We start from the raw sequence: 27938 nt of genomic DNA on the forward strand, positions 1-27938 counted from the left end.
CTCTTTTATGCCTCTTTTTTTTTTATTACTTTTTTTATTTCAAATAAACCATTTAATTCCTCCAATCATTAATGAAAATTAAATTTTAAAAATAAAAGCAATGGAGGCCTCGGAACCTATCAATAATTAATTAGGGAATTAAACTGATCAGCTAGGGACAGCACAGGTGTCCTACATTGGTGATCTGTCACATACTGACACCTCAAGCCATGTGTGGGCAGCTCTGAGGGGTGGAGAAAACAGGTTCAGCTCCCAATTATGGGGCTGCAGGACAGCTACAGGTTATAGATTGGCTGCTTGTTAATTAAGTGGCAAAATGCAATTTCAGCCTTTGCCCAGCTTTGTACTGCATGACCTTCCTTTTTCCTCCCTCTCTGGAAAATAAAATTAGTTCCCCTGGCAAGTGACACCGCTCACCTCCTCTAGGTTCTTCCCATCAACTTGATGTAGTGTTTTTCACTGCACTGTGACCACCCTCCAAACCTTTCAGCAATGAAATAACCACACAACTGATTTAATTTTTTTTATTTTTTTTTTTAAGGCGCTGAATGCAATGAAGCTTTCAGATTTTTTTTTCCAGCTGCTCTGAGTTGCAGCAGCACCAGTAATGTCCCTGTTTGTAACCCTTCCCAGGGATGTGCAGAATTCACTGCTCCTCCAGCATTCCCCAAGTGCACAGCTGGCACTGGGAGCAACGGGATTCCTAGAGAACACAGTGATGCATTAGGGTTTTATCTTTTATGCTTTTCATATATTTGTAATCCTGCAATTCTTTAGTGGATAACTCTAAACTCCATATTCAGTGCAAGCTGTTCTCATTTTAGTCAGACACAATTCCTCTCCAGGCCTGGGAATCAAGGGCACCTCACTGTCCCAGGCCCTGAGAAATGTAAACAAAAGTGAGTTGGGGGTGGGAAAACTTGGGGCAAATGACTTCATTACCTGAAGCTGTAATTGGAAGATTCACCCCCAAAATGCAAATGGACCAAATTTACAAAAGTGTGAAAACCCATGGTGACCCATGGTCCATTTTGGGTGCAGCCCCTGGTGGGGGCTTCATGTGCCCAAAATGTACCTGAAGGCCCTCCAATAAATAGAACTACTTTTTATTCCATAAATTTTGTCTGGCCTCTGCTTTTAGGCAGAAAAAGCATCAACAGCTGCGTGGAGAGAGAGATTAAGTACAACTGGGGAAGAAGGCAAAGGCAGAAAACATTAAGATCCATTAATGGCTGCTCCGTTGCGCAGGCCCCAAGGAGGCCTCGGTGGCGCCGGAGCGCGGCACCCGCTGCAGCCCGGGGAACACGGCTCAGTCACCTTGGGAGCAGCGGCTGTGGGAGCAGGGGTGAGTGGAAGAGACAGGCACAGGGGAGGCTGAAGGAGTTTTGGGCACTCCTCAGAGGTCGGGTTTGTGATTTTTGCCAGTGGTGGCTCTGGGCCGGCGCCAGGCGATGAGTCAGTGTTTGTCACTGACGGGGTTCTGCAGCGGGGAGATCTGCAGCGCTCTGACAGCCTGTCACCACCAGCCAAGCAGGATGGCACTGCGGAGTTAATAAGTCTGGGAGACCGTAAACACAAAGAAACCAGAAATAAAAAGGCCAATGAGAAATGCGAAGTGATAAACAACAAATAACGCGGCACAAAAATAGCGTTGCTGCACCTTAAACTAGATTTGTTCTAAGGGTTGGGTTTTGGTTGGGTTTTTTTTTTCAAACTTTACAAGCCTGTATGCTAGGGAAAATCCTTAAAATTACTCTCAGACACCCAAAAAACTAAATATAACCACACACATAGCCCAGTGGCATGAGGCACTCACTCCTGCCTATGCCAACAGTGGATTTACAAAGCAGCTCGTTCAGCCCAGTAACAGCATGGGACATCCCCCACACTGGGTTTTCCTCTCCAGGGATGGAAATGTCTTCATAGACAGTGACACCCTTGCAGGATGCCTGCAGCCCATCTGGAAAGGGCACAGCAGCTGTTAGGCTCAAAGAATCCCAGAGTCATTGAGGTTGGAAGAGACCCTCAAAATTATAGAGTCCAACCTGTGCCTGATGCCCACCTTGTCACCCAACCTTGGACACCTCCAGGGATGGGGACTCCAAACCTCTCTGGGCAGCTCCTTCCAGCGCTTGTCAACACAAAGAAATTCCTCCTGATGTGCAGCCTGAACATCCCCTGGTGCAGCTTGATGCCATTTCCTTTTGCACTGTCCCTTATTCCCTGGGAGAAGAAGCCAGGAGAACACCCTTGGCTGGCTGCAAGTTGAGCTGGCCAAAGTGTGCACAGGTAAACAAAACCAGCTCTAGACCAGAATGTCCCAGAAGAAAACTGGATCTCTCTTTTTCCTAAATAAACTGGTACAGTTCTGAATTGGGTGAGAGAAGACAGGGAAGGACAGCAGGTCAGGACCTTGCTAGAAGAGCATTGATGCAGGAGGAAATTGAGGAAGCAGACATTGGTAGGAAGTAGAAACTGGAACCTGTCCTGACAGCCTGGATTTATTGTTTTTTTACCAAGTGCTCTGTTGAGCTGGGCATTCTTGATGTACACTACAGGCAGAGAGTGACATTAACTCCACTGCTCAGTGCTGGCCCTGCTCAGAGGCCACATTCACATGTCCTCTGCTCCCTTGGGCAGCCTGGCCCTTCTGAGCCTTCCTCTGCACTCCTGGAAGCACAATGCCTATCCCATGCTATGTTCTTGTTGTTTCTAACAGCAGAGCTCTTGGCAAGGCATCACCATTTCTTTATTTCATTTTTAGTTTGTTTGGTAAAAGAGGGTGGAACATGGCAAACACTGAAAAGAGAATTGTCCGGAATTTCAAACTTTTTTTTTTTTTTTTTCCAGCACTCTTCATCTGTTTAAGGATTCAGAAGTGAGTAAAAGCCTCCATTTAATGAGTAAATCAGAGTGCATCCTTTGGCCCCTGGCAAAACGAGGCAGTTTGAATGCTTAGTCTGCGTGGGTTTGGTTTCCTACTGCTTCCTCTGCAACTCAGTGCTCACAGATGCAGCATCTCTTCCCTACCTTCTTTGCCCAAACTGCTTTTAACCCAGTAACCTCTTTTCTTCTTCCTTTGACTGCCTCCACAGCCAGATTCTTTTTAGCTTTGGATGCACCCACATTCTATGGATGTCCAGAAAAAATTAACCAATTAAGTCATCCAAAGCCCCCAGCACAGTTAACATTCATTTAGAGCATGAAAAGAGCAACACACCTTCGTGGGGCTTTGCCAATTACATGGTGTTTCAGCCAAATGCAAATCATGCCAGAATGAAAATTCCAAACTGTGCATTATGTTCGTTTCCAAACCCTGTTAACTTAATTAACTCTTGGTTAAACGTGCACTGATCTCAGATGTAAAGCATGTTTGATGAGGCATTTTTCATTAGGCAAAAGAAAGAAACTGGAATGTGCAAACCATTTGCAACAAGAGAGAAGACTCCCTCAAATTGTATACAACTCACACCCAATTTGTGGTCAGTGAAGGTTTATTTTCTACTTGTAATGCTTTCCTACTTTGTAATGCTCTTGTCAGTTTTACTTGGATCACAAAGCATCATTTGAGCAACTCTATCAAATGTGGAGGATAGATAATATTCTGCACTGTCAGTACTATTTAAAATGCAAGAGCAGGTAATATGAAAAATGATTAAACTACCCAGGTTGTATTTAACCTGTGTTGCCACTGCTAAATCCACACACCAAGTGTTTGGGGCAATTATTGGAGGCAGAACTCCAGATCCTCAGATCCTGTACCCAGCAGGAAGACAGCCATTTCTAAAAATAAATAAATATCAGGGAAGGGGCTTATCATTCTTAGCAGAGCTGTGGCATTTTTTAGTGAACACAGATCCACACCAGAAATATGTGTAAGAAAATGCACTTCACTAGCTGCTAAAAACTTTCTTGTTTGTAAATTGATTAAGGATATCAAAATATCTCAGGATATGTTCCTGGTTTTGTTTGAGAAAAGGAAGGAGGGAGGGAGGGAGGGAGGGAAGGAGGGAGGGAAGGAGGGAGGGAGGGAAGGAGGGAGGGAGGGAGGGAGGGAGGGAAGGAGGGAGGGAGGGAGGGAGGGAGGGCAGGAAGGCAGGCAGGAAGGCAGGCAGGCAGGAAGGAAGGAAGGCAGGAAGGAAGGCAGGAAGAAAGGCAGGAAGGCAGGAAGGAAGGCAGGAAGGCAGGAAGGCAGGAAGGAAGGAAGGAAGGAAGGAAGGAAGGAAGGAAGGAAGGAAGGAAGGAAGGAAGGAAGGAAGGAAGGAAGGAAGGAAGGAAGGAAGGAAGGAAGGAAGGAAGGAAGGAAGGAAGGAAGGAAGGAAGGAAGGAAGGAAGGAAGGAAGGAAGGAAGGAAGGAAGGAAGGCAGGAAGGAAGGCAGGAAGGCAGGAAGGCAGGAAGGCAGGCAGGAAGGAAGGAAGGAAGGAAGGAAGGAAGGAAGGAAGGAAGGAAGGAAGGAAGGAAGGAAGGAAGGAAGGAAGGAAGGAAGGAAGGAAGGAAGGAAGGAAGGAAGGAAGGAAGGAAGGAAGGAAGGAAGGAAGGAAGGAAGGAAGGAAGGAAGGAAGGAAGGAAGGAAGGAAGGAAGGAAGGAAGGAAGGAAGGATTCCAGAAAACAAACCTGATACCTGATTGTGATGCACACTAAGGCAGAGATTCTAAGCTGGCAATAGGAAAGTAATCTGGCTGCCTGCCAAAGCAGGTGCCAAAAAAACAAATCGTTATTGCCAGGGAAGACAGGCATTCCTGACTGCATAAAAAGGAACCAAATGGAATAACAACTCTTCTCTGTCCTAGAACTGAAGCAGGAGAAAACGCCTTCCCCCCAGAATCCTGAGCACTGTAAGAGGCATCTTAAAAAAGAGGCATCTAAAAATCACAGCTGGATGCATCTGTCCTCCTTTCTCTACACAAAGTGAATTCTGAAGCCAGAATGAAGGCCAGCTGAAGGAGCAGTATCAAACTGAAACCACATTTTTCCCCCCTCACCTATGGCTGCAAAATAAACCACAGGTGAGTAACATCCTCCTGTTGGCACAGAGAGGCTTCCAGAGCACAGAGGGCACTGCATTGACACTGAAAAACATGTGAGCAGGGCACCCTGTGGCCATTTTCCTGTCATTAGGTATGGTAAAGAACAAGAAGAGACAGATACCATGACAGGTCCAAAAATAACATCCCTGAGTTAAAGAGAGTTATGGTGTCTGGCTGTGGGCTATATTTCCTGTGGCCAGCACAAGAACATTTCCCAGCTTTCCTCAGTGCTAAGCTGAGAGGAAATGCTCCCCTGCCACCCCCAGAATAGAAACATTCAGACTCTGGAAGGCTCCCCCACCTCTGTCTTTTAGCATCAGCAAGTCCAGAAAAGCTCCAAAGGGCATTTTGATTTCTGTTTCTTCTTTGTGATTGCAGAGGTGGGCAGAACAGTGCAGAAGCTCCTGTGCTTATTTCTGCTGCAGCTTCCTTTGATGTAGAGTTTGTTCCACCCCATCCTGATTCCATCTCTGTATTCCCTGCTCAGGAAGTCCCTGTACACAGAATTTCCCATGTGGCTGAGTGACCATAGCCAGTTTATGCAGCACTCCGTGAACACAGAGCTATTTTTGTTGTGTGTGAAGTGCTACCTCTGCTGCTCATCCCAAGCCTGCTCCTCCTCCCAACACCCCCTAGTTACCTTACTCTCTAGATATATTGCTATATTTCTAAAGAGCATCTGGTTATCTTGTCAAAAGTTACTCTTTGGGTTCTTCATAAAACATAAAACATAAAACAAGACCAGCATATCCCACCTTTCCTGCAACTCAGTACCAGCAGATGTTCGCTCAATATTTGCCCATGACAATTTCTGCTGATACACCACATGTTGCTTCAAAGTAACCCTTTGAACCTGAATTGGACTACAAGCCTCATACAAACACTTTAATTTTGCATACCAGAAGATGCTTGGTTTAGCATGAAGTCAATTTGCATACTGATAGATCTCTTCCCCTTCCAGTCACAATATAAAAAGTTAACGTACTGCTGTCGTAATTCAGTGTACGTCAAATCTGATTCCATTTGATGCATTCAGTCACCTACTGTCACTTTAATGCATTTTCCCTGCACATGCATCCACCTTGTTTCGTGTGAAAACATTTACATTGGCACTCAATTCAGTTAATTTTTCCCCCAAAGTTGAAATATTCAAATAGAGGTGGATTCAGCTCTTCAAAAGAGTCAACATTTTCAAGTTAGGGAAATGGAGAAAGAAGAATGATTCCATTTTCACAACAATTGAGTCAGAAATAGTTTTACACTGAAACTGCAAAATTCATCAGTCATTTCTTTATCTTGTGTGCACATTTACTCAACTTAGATGAAAACACATAGCTCCTCAAAATTTACCATAAGAAAATAAGACTGGGGGAAGAAATCAAAAAGCTGTGAGAAGTCCATAAATCATGTATCAGAGCAGGGTAAATTCTCATTCAGTCCTGGCAGCAAACAATGAGAGTAAAGAGACAGAAAGAAAAGAAAATGGCACGGAGATAAAAAAGTTCATACACAAGTGCATGATCTTTACATGCCATATATCCCAGTCTCACACCCAACACAGCAATAGCATTTTCCTCAGGGAGCTAGGAAGGACATTTATCTGCATCAAAACACACATCAGACTTTTTAGAAAGGTGTGTTTTCCTCTTTCTGGCATTTAATGCATTTATTTGGCAACATAATTTAACTACTTGCAGTTCCTCAACTTCCCTGGTACAAATGATGACTTCTTGGCACCAGCCATGCTTTGCTGTACAGGTGCATGAAATTGCACAGCTCAGGTTAATTCTACCAGGAACCTTCTCAATGAGCTCCCAAGTACATGGTGTGGGAACCTTCCTGCTCTGTTACTCTCTGAACAAGCAGAGAACAGCCCAGGGAGCAGCTGGAGCTGCTGGAGAGAGCCCAGAGGAGGCTCCAGGATGAGCAGAGGGATGGAGCAGCTCTGCTGGCAGGAAAGGCTGGCCCAGCTGCCATTGTTCAGAATGGAAAAGGCTTTGGGCTGACCTCATTATGGCCTTTCAGTACCTGAAGGGAGCCATGAAGAAAGATGGAGAGAGACAATTTCCAAGGTCCTGGTGTGATAGAACAAGGGGGGGATGGCTTCAAACTGAGAGAAAATAGGGTTAGATTAGGTATTAGGAAAAAAATTCTTTCCTGTGAGGGTGGTGAGGCATTAGAACCAGTTTCCCAGAAGATGGTGCTGCACCATCCCTGGATGTGTCCAAGGCCAGGTTAAAGAGGGCTTGGAGCAACCTGAGATAGGGAAAGTGACCCTGCCCATGGCAGGGAGGTGGAAAAAGATGATTTTAAAGGTCCCTTCCAAGCCAAGTCCTTCCTTGATTCTTAGATAAATACTGCACAATATGCTCTTCTGAATCACTTGCATGGCAAAAAACAATCCCAGAAAAGCAAAACCAAAACATCCTCTACAAAATTAAGAAAAAGGAAAGGATTAAGATGTTGAGAATGCTACCACTTAGTTTCACTGATCCTTTAAGGTATTAAGCACAAGGGCTGTTGTCCTCCTTTAGCAAATCTTTCAAGTTTGCACAACCACTTAAACGAGCACTGAGAATTTTGTTTACCCAGATCTGTTTCCAGTGATTGCAGAACATGGGGATACAACATTCTCATTCCCATTTTGTCTCCCCAGCAGTGTTATCATTAAGGCTGAACCTCCAAGCAGAGAACATCACCCATGCCAGCAGAGCACTGGGATCTGTCAGATTCACTGCCACTGACTTACTGATTGATTTTGTTTCTCCCGTTTCTGGGTCAGTGAGTTCTAAAACGTGGCCATTTTCCAGGCAAGTATGAACGGCAGCAGACTCTGAATCCTGTGAATCCAGTGTGCTTTAGCTGGAGGTGGGGGGAAAGAACAGGATTTTGTGCTGAGCCTTTGTCATTAGCATTTATGTGTGCACATGCACATGCACTTGCCCTCCAAAATTTCACCTTGGAGGAGAAAACATTCCCTTGGAGACAGAAAGGGTTAGGAAGCACAGAACATCTCCTCATTATAACACTGACAGGTTTCTGGCCTTGAGCTCTATTCTTTCTTTTCAGTAAGCATTTCCTATGGGTTTGAAAGGCAGAGGTAAAACTAAGTTTACGACACATTTGTGTGTGAAAAGAACGTGTGAAAATGGAGTCTATAAAACAGGAGTGGTCCCAGGATTTCACATATTCATTAATAAATCATCTTCTCCAACTAAGAAGTCTCTGTGGAATAGTGAAAATGTATCAGATTCCCTGAGTCACTTTTAGCTTATTTCATCTGGGATTTTTTTTAACATTTTAAATGAGGTATTTCAGCTTCACCCCTTGTCAAATCCCATGAATTTAGACAATACCTCATAAGTCTTTAAAGACTAATCAGAGATGGAATTGCAGTGTTTTGTTAAGTGACTTTTGTGACTGAAAATTGGGCAGCAACTCAACTGCTCAGTGCTCCCTAAAATCAAAGTTGGTAGAGTCCTTCAGGATCATCCAGTTCTACTCTCACCTCATCACCACCATTATCCCCCAAAAAACCCCATGGACCCCAAGGGGCACATCCAGACACCTCTGTAACACTGAAGATGGTGACTCCAGCTCTCTGGGCAACTTGTCCCAATGCCTGATCACTCTTTCAGTGAAAATTTCTTTCTAATACTTAAACTGAAACTTCCCTGGTTTAATTCAATATCATTTCCTCTCATCCTCTCGCTTGGGACGCAGCAGAAGAGGCCAAGCCCCATCTCAGTGCCCCTCCTGTCAGGGAGTTGTGTAGAGCAGTGAGGTCCCCTCTGAGCCTCCTTTTCTCCAGATAAACACCCTCAGCTCCCTCAGTTCTTCCTCACAGGGTGAGATGTTTTCCAGACCCTTCCCCAGCCCTGTTGCCCATCTTTGGCCACAGGCACAGAAGGAAAAACATTCAGACAGATATGAATAATAATTCTCCACCCAAGAACATGCTACACTGGCTGTAGCAAGGCCTTTGAGCCATCAGGTTGTTCTCCCAAAGATATATTTGTTTAGACTTCCATCGTTTCTCTCCTTATCTGGCAAGAAGTGGCTCCACAAGGAAACAAATTGAGAATAATGCTGGACAAACACAGTCTTTATACTCAGTCAGCAGGACATGGGCTGGTAAAGCTCTTGAGGCAAACTGCTGCTCTGCTGCCCACCAGCAGAAATGTGCTTTCTATCCAAATAACACAGGAATTCATTTACTTTTGTCACCCTTTTCCATTTTATCATTTAGGTCATAAATGATACTCACAGAATCATAGAATGGTTTGGATTGGACATTAAGGACTATCCAGCTCCAAACACCTGATGTGTGCAGGGACATCTTCCACCAGACCATTATGGCCTTTCAGTACCTGAAGGTACTGCAGGTTACTCAGAGCCACATCCAGCCTGGCCTTGGAGACCTCCAGGGACTGGGAGTCCACAAATGGGATTCAGTGAAACCAATGAAAAATGGGATTTCTCATGCACTTTGAGTGGTACCACCAAGGATGACAGGACCCATCCCTGGGGCAGTCTTGTCCTTACTTTGGCTTGGGAAGTAGCTGGTCTCCTCTGAGCTGTAGAATCTGTCCAGCCCTGGCCAAAGCCATGGCCCAGAGCCCAGTGAGAACCAGGCAGTGTTTGCACAGTCAGCACAGGACAGCCTGGCACTCCACCTCACTCCCTGCTCCTGTTTTATTTACCAGAGGAGATGTGGCCACTGAGCCCTATCTAACAACCATTTAAGTTGGCTGCAATCATTCTGCTCACTCTGATGCAACTTTGATTACATTAAGCAAATTGGAAAAAGGCCAGGTGGAATAGAAAACACTCTTACCCTTGTTCTGAGAGAGCGATTAACCTACATAAGAACATTTCTCATGAACATTATCAGCATCTAACCTCACCTCTCCTATCACAGGGTGCAGGAATTTTGCCTCAGGGATTTTGGCATTGTCTTCACTACCCTTAGGTGTCCTAAGCTTACATTTTAGAAGGGTACCTGAGGAGTAGACTGAGAGGCAATGGAAAATGACCACATCCCTTCCCAATGTATTATAACAATTATATCAGCCCAGGCTACCTTTGACCTAGGAGACACTCTTAAAATTAAAAAAATTTAAGCACTCTAACATTCATGGCCATAGTTTACAGATTTTATTATATTTTCCTGAAATTATCGAAGCTTTTCCTTGAGTGTATACTTATTTCATGTTAAAATCATTCTTGAAACCTAAACATTGTCTATGATAGGCAAGATAGATCCTGCTCTTTTATTTATTCACAGCAAAGTGCATTTTCAGAATGTCAGATTACCTGGGAGCTTTCTTTAACGTTTTTATCTGAGCTCTAATTTGCCACAATCTTTTTGGCACAGAGACTGAGTGACACACAGTTTCAGCCATGATTTCACCCGTGCTGACTGCAGACTACTGATTTGGATACACCGGGGAACAGTTCAAGAACAAAAGCTGTTCCTTCTGGTCCCAAGTTTGAAGTGGAAATGGAAACTTAGTGTAGATCAAGAAAACCTTTTTATTGCAGAAGAAATCAGTAGAGAGACTTAAATAGTCTCCTAAAGGAGGTGATTCTGCACCTATGTTCTACTCTACTGCGATCCCACTGGAGTACTGCATCCATCTCTGGAGTCCTCAGTCCAAGAAAAAGCATGGAACCTGTTGGAGCAGGTCCAGAGAAGAGCTAGGAGTCATAGACATGAGATAATGGTTTTAAACTAAAATAGACTAGATATAAGGAAAAAATTGTACAAGGGTGTTGTAACACTGGGGCATAGTTCCCAGAGAGTTGGTGGATGCCCCATCCCTGGAACATTCAAGGTCAGGCTGGATGGGACTTTGAGAAGCCTGATCTGGTTGAAGCTGTCCCTGATCATTGCAGGGTTGGACTAGATCACCTTGAAAGGTCTCTTCCAGTCCAAACCATTCTATGATTCCATGATTTAATTTCTCATCTCTTCTTGAGCACTGAGACCTTTGCAACCTTTGAGATCCAGACCCTTTTGGGGGGCTGCAGGTGCTTTGCTGGTTGTGCCACCTTCCAGCTTCTTTAGCAGTCATCACACATCACTGAGAGCAGGTGACTTCTCCTCCCTCCCTGCCCCTCTCACATTTGAAACTCCACTCCGCATTCCTTCTGGTTTTTTTCTGAGCCACAGTGCACGTTCATGAACAGTCCTTGTGGTTTTAACCTGATCAGACACATGACAATTTTCAGTAGTCAGAACAAAATGGACAGCAGTTTTAACAAACACTTGTGCCACCCCTATTTCCAGTGGGAAGCGCACATTCCCCACATAGTTAGAACAGTGAAGAGACCAAAGAAGAGGATGAAATGTCAGTAGCACATAATCTAAAAAAAAAAAAAAACCACAAACCCAACAAAAAATCTGCCACAAACAAACAAAATGTAGAGCTAGATCATGAGTTTTGTTTGGCTTCAGAATTATTATACATTGAATGAGTTTCCAAAGCTCATGAACCCCTCTGCTTTGAAGGACAGGTTTTAAAAAACCTTTCCAGTTTGGGTATTGTCCAGGGCATGCAAGAGAGAGAGAAATGGGGCATTAATCCCACCTTATATACTAAACTTATGCTCCTGACATACCTGTCACGAGAAAGCAACTTTTTATATGGAAAAGTAACAGTGAGAATATATTAATATATTTTTATATGCTTAATGAGGCTTAGCTAAAAGAGAGAAACATGGGGCAGGAGCTCTCTGCACACCATTAAATATCTGAAGGACTCAATGATCTGAAAAGAAATACAGGGAGATGAGAGTGACAGATGATCAAAGGGTAAAATATCAGTTATAAAAATGATGCTTTGGTCCCTGAAAGGTGAAACTGTACAAACAGATCAACTGATCAAAATATCATAGGTCTACCATGCCTTTTAAAAAAGTACATCTATCAGGTGAATAATTGTCTCAAAAACTATCACAATTTAATATAAATATTCAGGAAATAAAATATAAATATTCAGTTATTAAAACTCAGCATTAGTTTTGGGGTGTAGGGGGTTGTTTGCTTTTTTGTTTTTGTTTTTACAGAATCAGAGAATCAAGGTTAAAAGAGACACTCACAATTATCCAGTCCCAACATCACCCCAGCACCACCATGGTCACCCCTAAACTAAGTCCCCAAGCGGCACTTGGGAAAGACTTCACCTAAAAATGACCTTGATCACCAACAAAAGGATAAACTTTAAAGACTGACTGGCTTCAGTCATCCACTAGCCTAGGAGATTAATCTGAAATTTTTTGTAAATGCTTTAACATAAAACTCCTGGGATCAAGGAGGAATTATAAGAAGAAATTCAACTACTTAAAAAGCTGCCACAAGTCCAGAAATAAAACTCCTCCCTCAGAAATAACAGTGGTTTTCTTCATTCTATCAATACATCTAAATCCAGGAAACTAAAGAAGCATCCTAGAAGAAAGAGATCTCAATTATTTTTAAAAGGAAAAGAATAAACAAAAGGACAGAGACTGTCCTTTATTTTTTCTTTTATTGTCCCCTATATTTTTCTGTGAAATATATTTATCTCCCAGTGACAAATACTGATTTTTGACATCAAAATGCTCTGGGATTACAATCATCAGGCTGGATATTCCTCAAATTGAAGAAAAAATAAACAAGGGATTTTAACATTGAACAAATTTCACAAGTCATTAATCTAAAAACTTCAATACTGAAGACTTTACAAATGAAATAAAAAAAGCATCAAACTCTGTCCTGTATTGCTCACTGTACCTTTTCAAGAATTGAAAAGACTGTTCTATTTTTTACCTGGCTTTTTTTGATTTTGCCAATGAAATAAAATTTGAAAAGCACATTTAATGACCCTCAATAATTTCCAAGGTCAGATACCTACTATTCATACATTCAGATTGAGAAGGGGAAGATTTATCAGCCCTGCTCCTTGTGGGGAGCTGGACCAGGAGAATTTGAAAGGTCCTTTACTCCATTAATGATTCTGGGAATCTGTGAATAAAACTCCTGCCTCTTCAGAAATTGTCCCCAGCTATCTTAGTTGGGCATATGGTATCAATTACCATAATACTCCAGTTCTTTGCAATCTTTAATATATTTATTTTCACAATCCTTTTGAGAGGCAAGGAAGTCTATTATCCCTATTTTATAGATAGAGGAGTCAGGTATGGAAATTTAAATGGTTTCTGCTAAATATTTCTATTTTATTCCTCATGCTCAGGGTTCCTTGGATGCTGAACATATGTGAACACTTATGCAAAAAATACCAAAAATATGCTTAAGTCCTCTTGAGTAATTTAATTTTCATAATTTTATACCTGAAATCTGCAAGAATTTCACAGGACTGGAAAGCTTTATTTTGGGCATTTTAATTTAAACACCTGAAAAAAAACTTTAAAATTCATGTCAGGACAACATCTTGTTATTTGATAATGCACCCTGGACTCAGCCAAAGCCAAGCCCTTAATTAAGCAGCATGATCATTTGAATGGCCTCGTAAATACATCAGCAAATTGTAGATTTTATTTCATATAGGTGTAAAAGTTTCCTGATAATGCTGGCATCACCTTGGTATGAAATACAGGTTAGTAACTATACTCAGAGGGAGGAAATGATGTGTGAATGTCCTTAGCCAGAGAACCAATGATGAATTCCAACACAGAAGTTAGAACAGTTCCATAAGAGCTTCAGTCACAAGACCCATCTAAATAATTCAAGAAGAGCTCCCCAGATCTGTGATCCCAAAAGAATATCAGCAGGTTAGCAAACAAAACTGAAGCCATAATGAAAGAAAAAATAAAACGATAAAGTATCTTAAAACTAATAAACAAAACACACTTAAACACAATCACTGGAATTCTGGAATTGCGAGAGATTCAAAGCCAACAAAGCCCAGGACATTTCCTCATGGAAAAGGTGCCCAGGCCTTGGCAGGGGCTGCCCAGGGAGCTTTGCAGTGCCCATCCCTGGAGTGTCCAAGGAAGGGCTGGACGTGGCACTCAGAGCTCTGGGCTGGGGACAAGGTGGGAATGGGTCACAGATTGGGCTTGATGGTCTTGGAAGTGTTTTCTGACCTCTGGGATTCTGGGATTCTGATTCTGTGATTTAACTAGAGGTATTTTGCATCGTACTAGCAGTAGAAGCACATTTCACTTTAACTCTCAGCGTGTCTAAACTTTTACTGCAAATACATCATAAAAACAATGAAGTAGGAAATGTAAATGTGGGCAGGTTAGCAGGGAAGAAGATCTACACTGAGCCTCTACAAGCTCAGCGGTATTTTCTTCTCTGGACTTACTCAAAGCTTAATCACAACCCCTCACTATGTTTATATCCCCAGGAGCAATATTCCTTTGCTTTAGCATACTCTGCTCTCTTTGTGGCAGATAGTTTTAAAAATATTTTAAAGGAGACACTCAGCATGCTGCTAAGACTCCTTCCATCAAAGTTGGAACAATATCGTTCTCCACAGAAAGAGTTCACTCCATTTCGTGCTCAATCTCCTGAGTAGTGTGAATTTATTAACAGCTTTGAAGTGGTAGAAAATGTGATGTGATGTGTGTGTGTGTGTACAGATGATCCAAACAGTACAAAAAACCAGCCAGGAAATCAATAAAGTAGCTTTTTAACAAATGCATTTCCAGCCGATCAAAAGAATCGCCTAACGGCTACATACGGCTGATCTAACACTCATTACATTATCATTTCAAGGAAACATCCTTTGCAGCTGAAAGGTGAAGTCTTTCTGTAATGAGCTCCTTCTGAGTCAGCAACAAGACCCCTTTTTATGGTGCTGAGACAAAATAAATATGTGACAAACACCGGGGAGGAATTATTCTCTGCAAACAAATGGTTTTCTGCATGCAAAGGCTCTGGCTTGGATTGGGTTTTCTGCTTGGAAGTGAAGAAACCTAAAGAGAAGGGGGTCTTTCATGGAGGGTCTTCTCATTAAAAAAGGAACAATTTAATTAATTTTTAAGTTAGTTTAAATTTAATTAGTTCATTAATTATTTAATCAGTGGTTGTCCATGAGGGATGGTGTAGTGGGTGTACCCTGGATGGATGCTCCACACCTATCAAAGCCTTTCTATCATTTCCCTCCACAGTTGGACAGGGGAGAGAAAACACAGTAAAAGTTCATGGGTTGAGATGAGGACAGGGAGAGATCACTCACCAAATACCATCATGGGCAGCACACACTCAGCTTGGGGATATTAATTGTACTTTTTTGTACCAGCCAAATCACATCAGGATAATGAGAAGTGAAATAAACCCTTAAAAACACCTTCCCCCCACCTTTCCCTCCTTCCCAGCTCTCCCTTCTCCCTCACAGCAGTGCAGGGAAACAGGGAATGGGGATTATGGACAGCTCATCAGATGTTCCTGCCACTGTTCATTGCTCTCCACTGCATTCCTCAAAAGATTCTCTTAAAGTAAAACCATTTCCTAAAAGTTCCTGCTAAGGAAACAAACACCTGTTACAAATAACCACAACACATTCCAAATTTTGGGGGAATTGGACTTCTTTTTTTTTTGTTTGTTTTTCAAGCAATGACAGTGGCTTGAGGCCACCACATGGCCTCATAGTTCATTCTAAAGTAGCAAGGAAATTCAATATCTTCCAGCTGTCTTTGGATTACACAATCAAATTACACTTTTAAAAGGAAAGTCCTGGTTTCACAAAGTATCAGTGCCTCTAAACCTGTCAGTTCAAATCACCTGCAGCCATTACCAAAATCTGTGCAATTGGGGTAGCCGTGGAACATGATACGGGAGACAAAATCTTTCTCCACGGCATTCATTAGGGGATTACTGATAAAGTTATTGACATAAACTCAGGCAGGCTGAGGCTCACTACTCTGTTCTCCATAGTGTCTTTTTCTCAGGAGTAATGTGGTTTTCCATAAGAATTTTATTGGTACAAGAGCCTTCCCACAGGGGCCAGAAAGGAAATCAGGAAATCTTGTCCCTCACAATGCTTCGAGGGGAGTCAGGAGATCCTTTCTTCATGAAGGGAACCATGAGCCCTCAGAATTATGCACAAAACCTGGATTCATCTCTCCTGATATTCCATGTCTTCACTGCTAATACCTATGTGTGAAGTTCTTCAGCCCAGCCTTGCTTGACACCAGATGGATAAACACACATGATTTTAGGGAATGATTTCTCTAACCAAACTGAAGTGTCACACTCGTGAAAACAAAAAATCACATGATAGAAATGTCTGTTTCTCTTGTTTTGTAATGAGAAGATAACATGGCTCAGGGACACACATTTTCCATGTAGATGTTTGTGTGTGGTGGGCTAAATCCCACACTGACAGTCTTGAGAGGGATCCTGCTTTGCAGACTGCTGAGTTTTGGTGACGTGACATCTGAACGCCAGCTCCTGCCATTCTCTGTGCAATTTAACAGCTTCAAAAGGGAAAGGAAATAGCAGCCTTCCCAGAGAATTCACAAATCCGCAGGAAAAAAGAAATCTCTTTAAATTTGTTCTTTTTTCTCCTCCCTTGTCTCTCTGAAAACTGACTTTTCACTAGCACAGCTCTCCACTCCAAACTTGCCATCAGCTTCCAGCAGGAACTGGATACCATTTTCTGCTCTAGAACTACAAACCTTCATATTTTTGTTGATGTGTTGACAGGACAGACCTGCCTATTTCTTTTTCCCATCATCCCTTTTAAATTTTCCTAATCCTTTTTGTCTCTATTTTTTTTTCTATTTCTTCCCTTTTTCAGCCTTCAGTTGCCTCAAAGGGTTTCAGAGGATGCTGGAGGAAGAAATTTCTACAAAAAAATGTGGAGAGAGGCAGAATAAGGAGAAAAAACCCTAAGTTTTATAATTTCTTTAAGGCACAAAGCTGTCCTTTTACCTTTCCCTGGGGGACTGGAGCATTGCTATTGCTTTAACCAGCTGTGCAATGCAAAAATTAAGAAAAAAAAAAAGCAAAAGCACCCCAAGTGTGTAGTTGGAAAATTCCTCACACTCATAAATCAAAATTAATGTTGGGCCTCAAATTGTACATGGAGTTTGTTGTTGATCATAGGAAACTGAGGAAGATCCTTTTTCCACTATGTGTTTTGTTAAAAAATAGACTCAAAAACATAGAAAAGAGAAAAGCTTTCACTTCCAGTTTTGGGAATACAATCAGAGAGGCAACCACTAAGATGATGCAGGCCCTGCTCTTTCTTTCCATATTTTATTTCTTTTTTGAAGTTTTTGAGTGAGGAATATATCCAGCTCCCCAACCCCCTGTTCAGGTTATTCTAAAATGAGGTACTGAAAATTGTAATTTAGGTGCTACAACCTGCAAGGATGGTAACTTTTCAATAAAGTTGATGACACTTTATGAAAAAGTTTATGTCCCTGCTTGCAGTATGAGATGCTAAAGTAGGCTTTTGTTGCCTTCATTTTAGTCTTGCCTTGCCACAAAGAAGATTGTGCCGTTTAATATTTTGTAATTTATAGCATGGCCCTGCAATGGCTAAATATCGCCTCAATTTTTATTTCCTGACCTGTCCCTGAGGCATTTGACTATGCAGGAATTTTAACACTCTCATTTTCTTCTACAGATGGCAGCTAACATTAAAATATTAACAACTGAGTGAAATAACCAAAACCTTTACCATTTACTCTCCAACTCCACCCTTCCCAGAAGCATAGCTAATTTATATGATAATTAAAAGGAAATTGCAAAATTTTCAGTTTCCCTGAAAGAGTCTCTGAGGTGAAAATATCAGCTATTACAATTTTTTGCAAGGATGGGGACAATGACTGTCTATTTTAACACACTTTGGTAAGACTGCAATAGAAATTCCTGTGGTTTTAGTAACTGAAAATATATGAATGTGTTTAAGTATTCAATGTATAGCATAGTAAAGAAATTTTAAATATACAGATTAAACTGTGTAATTTGAATGGTGAGACAAGTCTGTGATAACCATTGGCTTCTAAATAAAAATATAAATGCAGTATGAAATAAATAGCTCATAAGGAAGGACACATTGTTCTCAGTCTGATTTTTCTCCTCTAACACTGTTTTTGTTGGGGGAATGGCTTTTTTAAAATTATTATTCAAAGTTATAAACCAGTTGTCACTCACTGAGTCACACTTCTCCCCTTCCAGGCAAGATTCTGAGCTTCCTGAACACATCTGCTGTTGACAAACACTGGGAAAGGTAAAGCAAACACTACTGAAGAGTGCTCTGTGCTGCTCCTGCTGCAAAGTGTGTTTGCTATTCCCCCACTCGGCAGCTGCCAGGCCACCAAGTTCTCTGTGTTACCCTGAATTTTCATCCTGTACTGATTTTCTTACTTTTTTCTTTTTTTTTTTTTCTTTTTTTTTTTTTTAATTTTAATTTTAATTTTATTTTTTATTTTTATTTCTTTTATATTGCTAACTACACATTAAAAGTATCTTTTTCTATGTGGCTTATATGCACCTATCACGTGGTTTATCATTTATTGTTACTATTTATTGTTATTTATTTTTAGAAATTTATTTATTTTTAGAAATTTATTCATTTTTAGAAATCTGGCCCAAGTTGGATGGAGCTCTGAGCAATCTCATCCAGTGGAAGGTTTCCTGCCCATGGCAGCAGGGCTGGATCAGGGTGATCTGTATTGTCCCTTCCAACCACTTTAAATGGTTTTATAACTCTTGGCACTGGCAGCTGGGTGATAAAACTATTTCATGTGGTGTTTAAAGGTGCAACATCGTGAACAGTGAAGGATCAAAATCAGTCTGAGGGAACAGAGGAGATCAGAGAAGGAGCAGAACACTGATTTTCCTTCTGTCTTTGCAGGGATGCTCAAAAGCCTATTTCAGTCTTCTCAAGAGGCACCACTGACACAAGGCCTCCTCAACAGTTTTGTCTCCATAAAACTCCATCTTAATTTTAATTTCCTCCATTAAACTAAGAAAAATTTAGGTGCCATTAGTGCTTCAAAATACTGTTCTGTTTTAGCATACGAAATTTGGCCATTACTACAATATTATTCTGTTTTACTTTGCAACTATAAGAAAATAAGGCCTGAAGGTGTTTATAGATGGAAATCACAGTTTATTGGAATAAATAGGGAATATGAGAATGTACTTTTAAAACATAAGAGTTGTCCAGAGTCTTAGAGAATAAACAAGAAAAGCTGCAAGGCAGAGATTTTTTAAATAGTTTGCTAAAAGCAATTCCTTCTTCATTTATGTACTACTTAAAACAATTAATAAAGGTAAATATTTAGCTACTGTATATATTTCGTAATACTTTGCATCACTTTGAGATAAAATGAGTGCTCCATGTTCCACAAATCTGATTTAAACAAAGAAAAATTAATAGAGACTTCATCTACAACAAATGTATCATCTCTTCAAAGAAAATTTTAGTGTTAGAAAGGGGATAGGAGCCAAGCTATATAAATTACAGTCTCAAAATCAAAGCTATTTAATCTTGCCTTCATACAGGCTCATAAAAAGTAAATACCACCAAAATACGAACCTCAAAACGGGGTGTGTTGACCTTCCAGGCTGTTCCTTTGTGCATGAGTGGTGTTGCTCCCACCAACACCTGCTCATCCCCTTTTCCAATATGACCCCCAAGCACACGGATTAGCAAAGGTAAATATGAAATCTGCACTATTTCTGAAAGAGTTTTGTGCAAGCAGGCTCTATCTCCAGTGCACACAGGTGTAAGTGCTCGATAAACAGACCCACAGCTGCCACCAGCTTGGAGTGTACAGACAGAGAAGTTTTTTGAGTATTTAACAGTCACCTGAGCAACCAGCACAAAACACCTCTGAAGCTGACAGTGCTCAAAGCTGCCCTTGGTGCTGCCTGGAATTAAAAACCACGTGAGGCTCATTTAGAGCACCTTCCCTCAGACTTGCAGCTGCCAGAGCAAGGCAGGTGTGATGTGGTGAGCACATCTGAAGTGTCACCTTCTGCCATCAGCTGGGGCCCTTCAGTTTTGCCTTACTGCAAGTTAGTGTCACTGAGCCAGGGGGAATTTGGCCACTGAGAATTGTGTTCTACAATATCCTGGTTGCCTTGTCACCATCAGCCAGTATTTTTTCTGTATTCCCAAAATTCGGCTTTAGAGGTGAGAGTTTCAGAGATGTTTCTAACAGGGGGTTCATTATTCAGGAGAAATTTGGGGCAGAGTGATTTATAGTCCTATTATGTGCAGCAAGAGGAGGAATATTTATCTCTGCTCTTTCAGTGAGGATGGCAATGGGGAGGAGAAAGGTGGCAATATCTTCTGCCAAAACTAAATAACAGCTACACGAAGTCCACAAATCAGGCAAGGTTATAGTTTCAGGTGATTCTCACCCCCGAGTTGGTCTCAAATGACAGACACCAAGAATGTTTTACTGTCAACAGAATGATACCTCTGGTATGCAGAAGTTCTGCTGCTTTCTCAGCTATGCTGCAATGACCAATATATGTCCTCTTAATTTGAACACAATCAAATAAATTTTTTGGTGGTCACAATATTTCTTTAAAATAAAGTATTTCCTTAAAATAAAAGAGTCTGGGGTAATGTGTCCACACCCTGGCTCCTCAGCACAGCAGGGACAGGAGCTCCTGGAGCTGAGGAAGGGCCTGGAGCATCTCCGTGCCCAGGAAAGGCTGAGGGAGCTGGGGCTGCTCAGCCTGGAGAGGAGCCCCAGCTGAGAGGGGCCTCAGCCCTGGCTGTCCCTGGCTGTCCCTGGGTGTCCCTGTCCATCCCTGTCCATCCCTGGCTGTCCCTGTCCATCCCTGGCTGTCCCATCCCTGTCCATCCCTGTCCATCCCTGTCCATCCCTGTCCGTCCCTGTCCATCCCTGGCTGTCCCTGTCCATCCCTGTCCATCCCTGTCCATCCCTGTCCATCCCTGTCCATCCCTGTCCATCCCTGTCCATCCCTGTCCATCCCTGGCTGTCCCTGGGTGCAGGAGGGGCAGAGCAGGCCCAGGCTCTGCTCCAGGCCCAGCAATGGCACCAGAGCCACGGGCAGGGGCTGAGCCCAGCAATTCCCCCTGCACAGGAGGCACAGCTTGTGCCCTGGGCAGTGCCCAGCCCTGAGCAGAGAGCAGAGAGGGGCTGGAGTCTCCTCCTGGGGATATTGCAGAGCCCTCTGGACACAGCCCTGTGCCCGCTGCTCTGGGATGGCCCTGCTGGAGCAGGGAGCTGGCACCAAAAAGCCACCGTGGTCCCTTCCAGCCTGACCATTCTGTGATGATGTGAAAGAAAGCAAAAATAAACCTCTTCTCTTTCCTCTCCCCAGCTTGCTTATCAAACCATGGCCAGGTAGGAATTACTCATTTTGTCACGCCACCTCCGATCAGGATGCAAAAAAAATCCCAACAATCAGATTTTCAGAGGAATTAGCTCTGCATATACAATCCATTCAGTTCTGCAACAAAAGATTGATTTAAAACAGTAGGCGTGGAAGGCTGTCCAAAGATTCTTGTTACACAACGGCTTTCAAACCTCTGACACAACAATGCACTATAATGGCCAGGCATTATTTGTTTAACTCTTGCTCTGGATCCCTGCTGGGCCTACATTCATTTTTGCCCTGGTTCCTGTGCCCTACATAGCATCCACAGCAGCCACTTATCTGCAGCAATCCAGCTCAGAGTTTTTCTGGATTTTATGACAGCACTGCTTCAGATTAACTGCTCCCTATTCTTCTATGAGCCAGTTAATCACTGTACTGCTTGTTCCATTACTGGGTAATCAAAAAATTAACAGCAATCATTCTATAATGGCAATTCTGCGGTATTACATTAGTCAACTTCCTCTGTCCTGAGCTGCTCTTACACAAATTACTCCTTTTTTAATAATTTAATCTATTTTTTTAATACTCAAGTATATCTCACATTTTGATCCTGACCTATAATGATTAGTTCAGGTAAATTATTTTCATAGCTATTCACATTAAAAAAAAAATAAAAAATCTTCTCATATTTGAAGTGGTTTCTTCTACCAAGACAATTTCATTCCTGTTAAAACTGTGCTGGGCACCAAGGTGCTTCTTTTGGTAATTGATTTTTTGGTAATTAAGCATATTTGCTTTCCTCAAAATTGTCTCAAGCACTCTTTAAGCAGTAATATGGAGGTTACCTTTGTATAGCTTCTCCTGCCCACAGTTAATTCAGCAGTGACAAATTTCCCATATCAAACGAGAGACTTGACATCAGTATTTCTAAACAGTTGCAGCTAATTACATGACAGGCCCTAATTAGAGCAACAGCATGACCTTCTGTGTGTAGATGCTCACAGAACTACTACAACTGAATTCAAACAGAATTTGAAGAAGGCTGGTGACACAAAAACTTTATTCCCATAACATACAGGCACACTCCATATCCCTTGGGATGTCTAAAACAAATTTGATGCTGCCAGTAAAGTCATTTATAGTGCTAATAAGAGGGTTACAAATTTTTATTTTTTTTTCCTAGACACCACTCAGTTGAGCAGTTGGTGGCTCCAGACTCTTTCACAGCACACGTGAACAAAAAAGTCATGGCTGACTTTCCTACCATCAGGCAAGCAAACAAAATCCAGTAATCCAATAGCTGACTGGAGGATGCTAAATTACAGAACCATAGAAGGATTTGGGTTGGAAGGGATCTGAAAGTGCCACCCCTGCCATGGCAGGGACACCTCTCACTGTCCCAGGTGCTTCCAATGTCCAGCCTGGCCTTGGGCACTGCCAGGGATCCAGGGGCAGCCCCAGCTGCTCTGGACACCCTGTGCCAGGGCCTGCCCACCCTCCCAGGGAAGGATTTCTTCCTAATACCTGGCCTAAATTTCCCCTCTTTCGATTTGAAGCCATTTCCCTTTGTCCTGTCACTCCAGTTCCTGATGCAGAGCCCCTCTCTGACTTCCTTGGAGCCCCCTCAGACACTGGAAGGCTGCTCTGAGGTGTCCACACAACCTTCTCTTCTCCAGCCTGGGCCACCAAACAGATTCCCAGGGTTCAGGAAATAGGGAATTACAGGTCCTCTACCAAACACGAGAAAACAACCTAATACCCTGAAGTAAACACACATATCTGACCACCTTGTTCTTGATGCTCTTCCCATTTTAAAAGGAAGGAATGAGGATAGCAGGCAACTCAAGTGAATCTATGGCATTAAGATGTACCCCAAAATGTGAGGAAGAGTTTCAGCTGAGTGCAGCATACACTAAAATCACTCATCAAGAGTGCAACTCAAATGTTAAAATCTCTGCTAGTCAGCCCCTTAAAATACAAATCACATAACAACTCCACAGAAGTTAGTGAAGGTAGCAATGGTTATTGGTCGTTCTCCCCTACTGTTTCATCTCATTTAGGTGTCATGTTCTGTTTAAAAAAATTCATTGCATCAGGGTGCATAATATTTTTTTTCACAATTTTATTATACTTTTTTCATATTTTTTGTGAATTAAGTAATTGAAGCATCCAGTCAACATGAATTCAAATTGTTTCTATCTCACTTAAATATGTTCACGTCTCTACTAGCAGAATTAGAAAACAGTTGCTTGACATGACATAGTTATGTGACTTCGTTTTCAAGACAGACGTGCCTTGGAAACTTGAAGAAAAGAAAGAACTTCAAGCAAAACCTTTCCATGCTGCTCATTTTCATCATGAGTAACCTTAAACCACCCTAAACTGAAGCAAATATGCTTTAATTCTTGTCAAAAGTGATTGCTTTACTACTCGACATCTCTTATTAAAGATGCAGAGTAGATGAAAGAATTTGCAAATGTTATTAAAGGTGAAGTTGAATTAAAGAATGAAGATTCCAGTGCAGGGAAGCACTTAATCATGTACTGAGGGTCTGCAGTGGTTGTGGCTGCTTCCTTAAGTCCAATTCTATGTCCTGAACAGCAGCACTTCTATTTTTTTTCTGTTTAAATTGTATGAGAATTCCACACAGGGAGAGAACACAGACTCTGCTGTATACCTGACAGCCATTTTCAAATTGCATTTAATGATATGACAAATGGTGTGTAATATCTGTGAGAATGATTTTAAAGGGTTTGCTCAGTAATCCCATTATCTTGATTAGGTTGCTATGATAAGCATCTTTTAAAAATCTTATTTGCTCCTGGATTTTCCTTTGTAGTTCCACTGCACTTTGAATTGAATTGCATGCATCATCTTTCTGCCACAGCCTCCTATTTTATTCCAGCAATTTTGGATGTTATTGCCCCCTTGGCATCCCCAGATGTGCACTTGCAGATTTCACTGCCTTGTTGGATGTGCTTTCCCCTAGGTCACTGCTGCATTAGGACAGACTCACTGCAGGAAAGAAAGGGACACTTTCAAGCTCTTCAAGCCTTAGAAAAAATGTGTTCAGCGTATGGTTGTGCAAAAATAAAACAAAATTAAGAGGTATCCTGGTGATAATACTCTCTAAGGATAGCGACTCTTAAATCCCCTGGGTAAGGAGTAGTTTCTGTTTGTGTTGTAACCAGGTAATGCACAGCCACGTGTCATTGTGTACCACACCCCTGAGGAATCGTGGAATCACACAGGACCTGGAGACCTTACAAGCCTTCCTCTGCAGGATCCTGACAGGAGCAGGTACGTGCAGGCTGCAGAATTCATAGTGACAGCAAAAAACAGAGTTTCAGCACAGACATCGTTCCGGCAGTGTGGTCAGCAGTGCCTCCATAAGATGACCTGGAAAAGGATGCAATTCCTTCTGAGGGCACCAGGGATGGGATAAACTTGTTAAAAATGGACAGGCACACATCCATGAGCACAGCTGCTCCAGAAGGCAGGACCCACAGGAAAGATTGGCACTAATGAATTGCTGGGTATCCAGGGCAGGGAGCAGGAAGAGGACAAAAACCATCAACTTCCATCAACTTGTGGAAGTGCACAATGAGACTTTTCATAATATCCTAGAACATCCTGATTTTCAAGGGGCCCATAAGGATAATAAGGCTATCCATAAGGATAATCACAGGCCAACTCCTGGCCCTGCATAGGACACAGACACAAGAATCCCACCCTGTGCCTAAAAACATTGTCCAGACATTTTTGAAAGCCAGTAAATAACTCCCCTCAACAAACCATGATGGATGAGGACCCTGAGCAGGCATTCAGAGGTCTGTTGAGGACATGTGCACAGGACTGGGAAGTATGATTGGTACAGAAGAAACTACAAGGAAAATGTTGGGGGAGGCAGAGGAGAGAAATCACCACAGGGAACACTCCTAGGAACTCTCAGGCTGCCATGCCTGTGGTTATTTAGGATGCCACACACGAGGTAAATCTGCGTCACATACAGAAAGCAAGACTTTGGAATCTTCTAAACTGCCTAGAAGGCCAGCTGTGTGATTTTATCTCAGATTTTGAGACATTAAAATGTGGAGGAAATACATGGAGATGCCAGCATCTCCATGGGAGTAATCAGTCCCAGCAGAGACAGTCAGGGAGTTTTGAAGCTGTTCTGCTGAGAGCAGTGAACACCAATCCTTTGCAAACTTGGGATCCAGGTGGCTGCTCCTCAGCCAAGCACTTCTGGGAAGTCTGGTTCACAGGACTGAGTTGTCAGGGGAGGACCACTACCTACTTCACAATATTAACTCCTAATTAAAAACGAGCTTACCAAAAATGGAAACATTCAATTAAAAAAGGCAAAATTAGAAATCACCTTCAGATATACTGGTGCCAGTACAGCAGTGTGCCCTGAAAACCCTTCCTTTCTCATTCATACCTATCAGCACACAGCCTCAGAGAGCTCAGAAAGATGATATTTCCAAGTTACACACAACTTCCCATGAGTGGTTTGCATTAACACCAAGTCAGCAGCTGAGATGGGGATGACCTTTCGACTATAACCACTGCTCCCCTCACAAGTAATTTCTCTAGAGCTACATTTCCCTGCTTTATCTTAGCAGATGATACTATTGTTACTGCCAATGCTCCTCTAAAATTCCTTTTATCTATTTTGAGCTGTTATGTGCCTAATAATTATAATGTAAATGTGCTTTCATAGCTACTGGGCAATTCTTGTTTTTTCTCTCTTCATAATAAATTACTCATATTAAATTACAAACAGCAGCCTGAGGCTGTAGAGTTGATACCCAGAGGCTATTAAAAACTTTCAACCTCATGTCTGACAACTGGGGAGTTAAACAAACATCCTCACATATGTTACACTTACAATAAAAGCGATAATTATCTTTGTATTATAAAGGATGTTAACTACCCCACAAATTTATTTTTCTTTAAATTTTATGACGAGACGAAGCTACACTTTACAGCTTTTACTTTTTGTTTTCATTACTGTATGCTTTGTAACACCATCTCACAAGCCTTAATAAAAAAAAATTATGGTTTTGGTTTTTTTATGTTGGCAAAGGAATATTCATTGCCTCTAAATTCCTCACTCTTCCTCCATTTCCAAGAGCACTAAATGACTGAAATAGTTATTTTCAAAGCTTTCTTCTTAGTGGATGATATCATAGACTTCTACTATTATTTTTATTTTTACTATTTCATACTGTTTTGTATGAAGTGCAAGGAACTTGAGGTTGCAAAATTTAAATCAGATTTATTTTTTTCTCATTCCCAAGCGATCAAGAATCTCCTCAAGCTGGAACAGAAATAAACACATTTCAAATGGTCTTAAACACGGGGCAAGCTAATGGGTGTAAAAATGCTTGTTATTAAAATAAATGCATCTTTCTTGGGTAAAAAAAACTGTAGCCTATAAATAGATTAACCCTGACAAATTTAGCAGGTGCAGGAGAGAGTGATGTAGCTCCTGAAAACACGAAAGGATTTATCTGATGGAGATAGGACAATTGTTTCATGCTTCCAAGTACTCTTAAAGAGTTGTTTGATTTGAAACCCACTGAGATGATTAAAAAGCACCAACCAGCCCTTTTTATCCTTATTTTCATGGGAATATAGAAATTAAATGCCACAACATAATGTTCAATAGAAACACAGATTAAAGTGCTGGTGTTTCTGTGCAAAACATTTTGTCTTTATTTATCCACGGTGCCCCCCATCTTATCAATTCACCAAAGTGTTTGAACACCTTTTTATTAAAAAATAACATCTGTGAGGTGCATCAATTTTGATTTGGTATTGGATATTTACACTGCTCTGCTGGACATTTAGATTGTAAATATTGGATGTTTACATTGCAAGCACAAAAAATCAACCCTGAAAATATTAGAAAAAGTGGATTTTTTTGTTCCTTCTCTGGAAGAACATCTGTTCTCTGAGCCAAAACTACACAGGGACCTAAAAATCTGTGAGAAAAAATATCTCTCCTCTGTGACTTAATTTTCATCTCAGTTGCTGGGAGGAAGGGGAAGAGGGGGGTGAGGGGAAGACAAAACAACATGGGAGAGAATGATGTTTTAAATAGACAATAAAAATAAAAGTCTTACACAAATAAAGTCTTTCTTATTGTAAGAACGTAAATTAACTAAATATGGTGGAGGTTACATATCTACATAGTGTTCACATTCTTCCTGACATTCTGCAGAGATGTAAGCATTCTCTTCTAGGTAAAGCATTAAAAGCAAAGAACAAAAGGTCATAAATAACAAGCGGAAAATAAACAATATTTGGGGGAAAAAAAACAAAAAGTGTGGTAAAAATAAGTTGCTGTGAGCTCATTTGTCAGAAAAACTTAATTTTTTCCCCTATTATTCTGTAGGAAGCAAATGAACTCACAGTATTTAAAATGCAAGCTATTGTTATGAAATAAAACATTCTTAAAATGAGAATAAAGCAATTCCAATCCTTTAGACCAAGTGCAAAAAATAAAAATATATATGGTCCATAGGAAAAGGGGATATTTTTCCTTTAATATTTCCCTAATAGATTATTCCAAACATGTTAAGCTGCTTTCAAGAAATCTAGGTGACTCTAGAAAGATTATGCAAATAATTATTC

The 27938-nt window shown here is 41.5% G+C and overlaps 1 protein-coding gene and 1 long non-coding RNA gene across 4 annotated transcripts in view; one reads left to right on the forward strand and one right to left on the reverse strand.

Moving 5' to 3' along the window:
• The window catches only part of DSCAM (DS cell adhesion molecule), a 437468-nt gene that overhangs the window by 296923 nt on the left and 112607 nt on the right, over positions 1-27938 (reverse strand). The gene's annotated exons all lie outside the window — the stretch shown is intronic.
• On the forward strand, positions 1052-18486 carry LOC111943228 (uncharacterized). 3 transcript variants are annotated; one of them, XR_015285360.1, is made up of 5 exons: positions 1273-1345; positions 2851-2878; positions 3396-3482; positions 4793-5008; positions 7689-7839. It is a non-coding gene; the product is annotated as an uncharacterized LOC111943228 (long non-coding RNA). The 3 variants fall into 3 exon arrangements; XR_015285361.1 differs by lacking the exons at positions 3396-3482; positions 7689-7839 and adding an exon at positions 18168-18486; XR_015285359.1 differs by lacking the exons at positions 2851-2878; positions 3396-3482 and having other exon boundaries at positions 1052-1345; positions 7686-11415.

The sequence above is a fragment of the Cyanistes caeruleus genome, chromosome 3 (assembly GCF_971803275.1).
Source record: "Cyanistes caeruleus chromosome 3, bCyaCae1.hap1.1, whole genome shotgun sequence".
Taxonomy (NCBI): domain Eukaryota; kingdom Metazoa; phylum Chordata; class Aves; order Passeriformes; family Paridae; genus Cyanistes; species Cyanistes caeruleus.